At 40.0% G+C, this 7605-nt stretch overlaps 1 non-coding gene across 1 annotated transcript; it reads left to right on the top strand.

The window, feature by feature from the left end:
* Positions 1–3619: 3619 nt before the first annotated feature.
* Positions 3620–3725, top strand: LOC120259727. Its single transcript, XR_005536282.1, has one exon. It is a non-coding gene; the product is annotated as a small nucleolar RNA R71 (small nucleolar RNA).
* The last annotated feature ends 3880 nt before the right edge of the window (positions 3726–7605 follow it).

Raw genomic sequence — 7605 nt, 5'->3', positions numbered from 1 at the left:
ATCCCTTTTTATGTCGATGAATCTTCCAAGCAATCGCTCTTTGTGTTTCTTTAGCATACCACCAAGCCATTCTTTTGGTCAACTGTCAGGTTTGAAGAGATGATGACTGGAAGATGTGTACCCTCTCCCGAAAAGGAGTACTCAAGGTGTTCAGGTAGTGTTTTCAACTCCAAATTTGGTGCTTCCTCAGTTGACGGGATCAAACCTCTGTTCAACAGTCCATCACCCCTGTCGGGACCCTCGTTTTCTTTACCCTGCACCTCGCACTTTCCTTAAAACTGTAGTCTGTACCATGAACATGAAACTGAAAACATTTGGCATCATTTCTGAGACCTTCATGCTGCCCAAACTGATGCTCCAAGTCACATTCTTGTACATTTGCTAACACTTGGCCAAGTCCGGCACTGGTTCTCCAAGGTGGGATTCAGCGAGTGGCGAGTCAGTAGGCCCTCAGTGAGTCAAAAAGCAGATCTTTCACGGTTTGTGGTTTGCTTCCTTCACTCGCTGATGGTGTTCCACTTTTCATGAAGGTTTCAAACACCGCATGCTGAGTCTCGAACATGAGATATGCTAGAATCCCCAGATAACAGCAGTGTGTATAAATAGTTGTCTGGAGGGTGTGAAAATTGTTGCTCAGTGTGCCCATTAATCCAGCCATCAAATCTGTGTACACAGTCTTCCAACATGATGTTCGGATTAGACATGTTGTACTCACGAGATGAACGTGTCATGCACCGTACCTTCCAAAACCAAGAAAGATGATAGAAAGTTAAGACCAAAGGAAAAGAAAAATAAGGATAAGAAATGAGTAAAGAATGTAATGGCTAGAGTAATAATCTAAAAGTTTTCTAGAATTCCTTAAAGTTCCCCGGCAACGGCACCAAAAACTTGATTGCTTCCCCTCAAGTGTACGGGATCGCCAAGTAATACCTCGCGTGAAGACACGAGGATCGTATTCCACGGGGCTAAGGATCTCCTATTACTCCTTCTCGAGCTATTATCTAGCCTAAGATCTCAAGTGATGGATTTTTACTCTACTAAATGTAATTAAAGCTAAAACGAGATTATGACCAAATTAGAGAGAACAAGCAATAAGAAAGCAAGAAAATCAATGAGATGCAAAGGCCTATGGATGAGGATCCCCTCGAGGGGTTATCATGCAACATGGATGATGATCTAAAGATGCAAGGGTAAAATGGACCATGAGATTCCAAGCTTAGAACAACCCCAATTTCTCGGCGATTGAACCCTAATCCCATACGAACATAGATAGTAATTTCTTCCAAATCTACATTCCTATGATTGCATTGAGTATGAGGAAATCTCACTTAGGATTAAACCTACTCTTCTTCGGATTAAACCTACATGGAGGGCTACCAAACACCAGATTTCTCGGCGTGATGATACAAGCATCCCCTTTTAAACTGTTCATGACCTAATACATGCGAGCAAGTTACATCTACATGCATCATTCATAAAAGAGCTACGGATTTCTCCTTAGTGTAGCACTTAGCATGAAAAACAATGGATTAAATCTCAAAATTACCCGAAGCATGGAATTAACAAGTTATCATCCAACATGCATGATAAAACCCCCGAGGTTCACCAACACCCGGTGGCCTTGAGGGGTCTAGTGTGTCATCATCCCACAACAAGCAATACAAACAAGCAAAACATGAAACAAAAGCATAAATGACACTCCCTAGATGAAATGGTGAGGAGGAGGTGAAGAATGTGCCGAATGACACTTTCCCCGCCAAAAGGAGTACCAAATGGCGCTTCCTCTAGCTCAGTGGGTCTCCTTCCTTCAAATCGTGGTAAATCTTCCCTTGAATGATGTTGCCTTCTTGCCTTGAGGAGTCTTGGACCTTGGGCTTGAATGATCTTCAGCTTCCTTGCCCTTCTTCTCCTTTCCAAGGTCACCCAAAATCTCCCAAGTGTTCTCCCTAAAATCGGCCAAGAAAAAGTCCAGCCAAAAGCCCCTTGGTCTGCCCTAAAAGTTGGTATTTATACCCCCGAGGCATACGGGGTCATATGGGGGTCGTGTGGGGGTCATATAGCACTCAAAAACCCTAGATTCGCGATCCATACGAGGTGCATACGGCCTCCATATGGCCCGTATACTTTGGGTAATATGGAAATGCAGGGCGGACACTCCAAATCATTCATTGCTACAGATGCATCGCCCCCCATCTTTGGGTAGTATGGGGGTAGTATAGAAAATTCTGTTTTTCTTCTCTTTTTCTAGCCCAAATGATATCTTCTTGTTCTCCATGGCTTCCTTATGCCCTACAAAGTAAATAGTAGACGATTAAGCACAAAACAGGCATTAAACCTCACAAAATACATGCAAAGTGAATACGATATATACATGAAAACATCTACATTTAGACACTTATCAGCTAGGGCCTTTTCATTTACTTAATCACCTCTGTTACAAAGGATAGTGAAACTCTGTGGATCTTTTCGTTTCCTTGGTAGTTAATTTTCAAGCAATAATGAGCTCCATTCACTCAATGTCACCATTGATACCTCTTAAAATTTCTGCTTGTTTGTTAGTAGGTAATTAACAAGCTTAGCATACTTCGGCATTTGAGACAAGTCTACAACAAATGTTGCTTTAATGTGTAATTACTTTAACAAATCTAGAAACCTCTTGAATTGTTCATCCATAGGATCATTCTTCAACCTTGATGGGTATGGAAGATGGGGAACATACTCCTTCACTAGTGGTGGTGTTCTCTTCTCAACATTTTGGGAAGATTCTCCTTCCCTTCCCAGACTTTTAACAACCTCAATTTCTGATCTCTTTTCCTTCTCCATCACTTTTTCACTACCTATCCCCACCGTTTTACCACTATGAAAAGTGATAGCTTCAAGATGCTCGCAAGGATTAGCTTCGGTATTTCTTGGCAAACTTCTTTGAGGACGTTTGAATAATAGTTTAGCTTTATGCCCCAGCTGATTCTCTAAATTTTGAAGAGAAGCCTATTGGTTTCTCATCAATGATTCTATGCTCTAGAATTGGTTTTTAGATTACTAAAACTTAACATCCATTCTTTGAATGAACCAAGTAAGTACTTCCTCCAATGTGGGTTTCTTGTCATTTTGCTGGTGAGGAGGAAATCCTGGTGGGGTCTTCTACTGTGGTCCTTGATTTCTGAAGAGAAATTAGGATGATCCCGACATCCTGGGTTATACATGCCATTATAGGGTTCCCTTGTTATCGAAGGGCACTACAGACAAAATCCACTTGTTCGACAGGTCCATGCACCGCTCCTATAATGAAACAATCTACAGAGGCATGTCTTCCCTCACACATGTTATACATTATGATTATAGCCGACTACTAAGTAGAGAAACTTTCAATCTTTCTTCTTAAAGCTTCAACCTAGGCTACTAGTAGTGTCACTTTACTAACTTCAATCATCCCAGCTGGCTTCACAGCTGACTTAACTCTTGAGTTCCACTGGTAGTTGTTCATGTATATCTCTTCTATCAATTGCTTTGCTTCCTCTTGGGTCTTACTGTAAGTGATCCTCCTACTGCTAAGTCTATAAGCTGCCTAGTACTCTAATTTAGGCATTGATGGAAAATTTGAACTTCTATCCATTCAAGGAGCTTGTGATGAAGGTATTTCCTTAACAAGTCCTTAAATCACTCCCATGCCTTAAATAGTTATTCAGTATCCAACTATGCATAAGCTGTAATCTCCTAATACAGATTGGTCGTTCTTCCTAGTGGAAAATAACAAGCTAGGAACATTTTGATGAGCTGCTCCCAAGTCATGATGGATGCTTTAGGGAGAGCCTAGAGCCAGTTTTTAGCTGTTTCTTTCAATGAAAATGGGAACGAGCAAAGTCAAAATGTGTTATCAGAGACATTGTTAATCTTTAGGATGTCACATACCTCATGGAACCCTCCTATCTGACTGTTAGGATCCTCGTCTGGTAGCCCATGGAATTGTACTGAATTCTGGACCATCTGTACAAACGTAGACTTAAGCTCAAAGTTGTTTGCTTCAACTAGTGGGTGACCTATATTTGACAGAGAGCCATTAAGAGTGGGATAAGTGTATAACCTAAAAGGGTCCTATGTGAGTTCCCTTTATCTTCCGTGGTGTCCAACTACTCCCCCACAACATTCACAGTCAAAGATCTTGTCTCGCTCAGTAAAGTTATTTTCATTCTAGTTCCAATCACTTTTTCCAATCACTACTTCTACCAATCTTGTTGGCTTTCCCTTTGGGCCACACTAAAATCAAATAAAAGAAAAAAAATTATTAAAAATAATAAACAAAAAAAAGAAAAACAAAGAAGAAATAAATGAATGGCTAAAGTGATGGATAATCAAGTGTTCCTAATATAACTATTCTTCCCTAGTAATGGTGCCAAAACCTTAATAGGGACATAATTGTACGTGCTGACTGCGTAATAAAGTGTGTGTAAGTACAAAGTGTCGGTCCATAGGGAAGTAAGTGAACACTAGTAATAATTCTAAACTTGAAAAATAGCCTAAATGATCGAATGTTCTGTGTGTGAACAAAAGGAAGTACATATAAGAAAATACAGGAAATAATAGAAGAGAAGTCAAGGAAGAATGTGATGTATGGGCATAGCATCCCTCTATGGTTATCAAGTACAAGACAAAGGTTGTCTAAAACTGCAATCCTATTTGAACCAAAAGGTTTTTAGAATTATACTAAATCCTGATTTCTCAGGTGAAGAGTAACTGAATAGGTACAAAGCTAATACAAAAATCCACACAATCACATTAACACTCTATAAAAACTTAGAGCGGCCTAATGACATCACTTAAACAAATAATCCCCCCCAAAGAGAGAGATTACCCCTAATATGAATACGAAGTAAAAATACGATTTCACCTAAAATCAACTCCACATGATTGCATGATCACAAAGATTATCCCTAACCACACTAAAAAGGATTACGGGAGACAAAGTTTCCAAAGTGCCCTAACCAGAGATCTACTCACTATCCTATCAAATTGCAAAAAGTCTATGCTAGGTGGGAATTTTTTCTTGGCACATAGCAGTACCAAACATGATAGCTTGGGCTTTGGACTCTTTTGTAATCAAGTATTGAATACACAAGTACACTCAAATAGATATAATTGCAATTAGGAAAACAATTAAGGGATCAAAGATCCAACAACCAATGATAAAAGTATAAACCCTAGTGTTTAACTATGACCAAACATCTATAAATTAGTCCTATATTAATGGAGGTCAAGCATCCAAGATACAAATAATAGGAGAAAATATGAAATCCATGCATACCCCTTCTTAATTGTACAGATGAAGAATTGCTGCAGAAACCCTGGGTAAGCTTCCACGCACACTGCCAAGTTGAATTTGATGACTATAATATTTAATCTTCTTGAATGTTGAGCCAAATCACCCTTGAAATCACTCCTTAGGTGCTAGAGATTCGTCTCTCATCTTCTCTTACCTCACCTCCAAGAATCACCCAAAAAAAGAAATGGATGCCCTAAAAAATCCTCATTAGATCTATTTATACCCGACTGCTTACTGGTTGCTTATGGGCATAAGGACATGGCCATAATGAAGCTTCAAAAGTAGTCATAAGCCTTACGAAAACACTTACGTCCATAAGTAATGTCTATAAGGTCTTCTTTCTATGTTGCGGTCCAGTTTATGGTCGTAAGTACTAGACTATAAGCTTCACTGTTCCACTTCTTGTGACTATCATTCCGGGCATATGTTGTGGTCATAAGGACCTTTGGATGGTCTTTACAGGCATCCTTAAAGGCCTAAGCCTTGCCCTTCAGGTTCTCTGCCTTTGCTATGAATCTCCATGACATGTATAATGATGAGTGCAATTCATATCATGTTTTTTTACCCTTAATTTATACTTTTTCCTGCCTTTGAGCACATCTTTGTATACATTCAGTGTTATTCTGGGTATGTTTATTGATGATGTAGGAATTGAAGAGCTTGATTCAATTAGGAGTGAATCCATTCACCAAATGAGGGAAAATAGAAGAATTGCTAAGTGTTTAAGCTCAACAGGAGCAGAACATGGTCGTGCTCCATCCCCATGAATCTTTCAGTTTGGTGGAAATCAAGTAAAGAAGCTTGCTTTGGCGTGACACCAGGACGAACACAGTTGAATCACGATCATGTCTCTTCGCCTGAATATCTCAAGCTGGAGTTTTTATTCTTCTTAATGGGGGAAGCATGATAAGTGCTTGAGTAGGCATATTTTTATATATGTTTTACATGTATTAAGCATCATTTTTATCATGGTTTATGTCTTATATTGTGTATTTGGTGTTCTTTTATGCATATAGGTGGTGAATGTCTTGAAGAGTAAAAAGGAAGCAAAGATAGGCTATAAAGACACAATGTTGAGAGTTCTTATTGAATTCAAGGACCAAAACATGAGAGGAGTTCATTAACGTGGAGATGTGTGCCAACTTCCAAGAGAATTCAAGTCAATTCACTAGTTGGAAGGGCACAAAGGCAGCCACATCTTCATGTTCCTTCTCTTTGTGAAGATTGCAAGACCTTTCAAAAGATGCGTCGATGAAGAAAAGTCTTATAGCCTACCACATGGACGTGTGCCCAGACATGTGGCCTCAAGAGAAGATTGTTTGGACCGCATTTTGTGAAAAGTACTGTAGTAATTTTACTGTTCACATGTGGAAATTCCTGCATGGGTGAGTGGGGGCACGTGACAGGCGCGGTTTTGGGCTTTAAATAGGCCGTTTGCCCTATTCTTTGGAGACTTTCTGCGAGGCTTTTGGCGAGCACTTTGAAGGCAAGGCGGCTAGAGTTTTGGAGGAGGTCTTTGGCGATATTGGGGGGCTTCCATCACCAACTTTGATCTATCTTCTCTCCGTCATAGCATAGAGGGAGCCTTCGGTGATCTAGCTTAGGAGAAGGATTCTTCAAGACGATGGACGACCCATCAAGGCCATCATCACAAATTTAAGGGGGTTTTTCTTCTTGGTTTTCTTTGATTTTCATTGTATTCACCGTTGTTTACCCTAGTAGGTATTTGGGCATGTGAACCCTAGGATCTATATTTTTGTATTAATTTTCTTTATGTTTCTATTAAATCCGAGTTGATTTGAGTTTTAATCTGGTATTCCCATTGCTGGCTTGTTTTATTAATCCTTGTGGTTGATTGGATTTGCATGATTTGTTACTTTGATGAGAGAGATGTCTCAATTAGAGTTAGAACTTCAAGGTTAAAGGGGGTTGAAAGGGTGAGTCAAGAGATAGTGGAGTGTCCCCTTTCACTTCCGATTAAGTGTTTGCTATCTTCATATTCCCTAGACTCTATGGAACCATATTTAGTGTGAGGCATGAGATTGAGAGATTTCTCCGCCGGGACCTTGTAGGGGGTTAGGGATTTTTCACTGGGAATTAGGGTTGGATCTATATTTAGGAATAGGTTTCACTCTTAGGTGTCCCTAGAGCGTATTAAGGTCATATGGGGTTTGAGGTGTTGAGATTGAGCGATTTCTCTGCCGGGACCTTGTAGGGGACTAGTGCCGGTGGCTTGGAGGTAAGGGCCAGTTATTCTTGGATTGCCTCGACTCATTAGACTCAGTTTA

The sequence above is a fragment of the Dioscorea cayenensis genome, chromosome 4 (assembly GCF_009730915.1).
Source record: "Dioscorea cayenensis subsp. rotundata cultivar TDr96_F1 chromosome 4, TDr96_F1_v2_PseudoChromosome.rev07_lg8_w22 25.fasta, whole genome shotgun sequence".
NCBI classification, from domain to species: Eukaryota; Viridiplantae; Streptophyta; class Magnoliopsida; order Dioscoreales; family Dioscoreaceae; genus Dioscorea; species Dioscorea cayenensis.
Note: the sequence above shows the minus strand (reverse complement) of the source record. Positions and strands in the feature narration are given on the sequence as shown.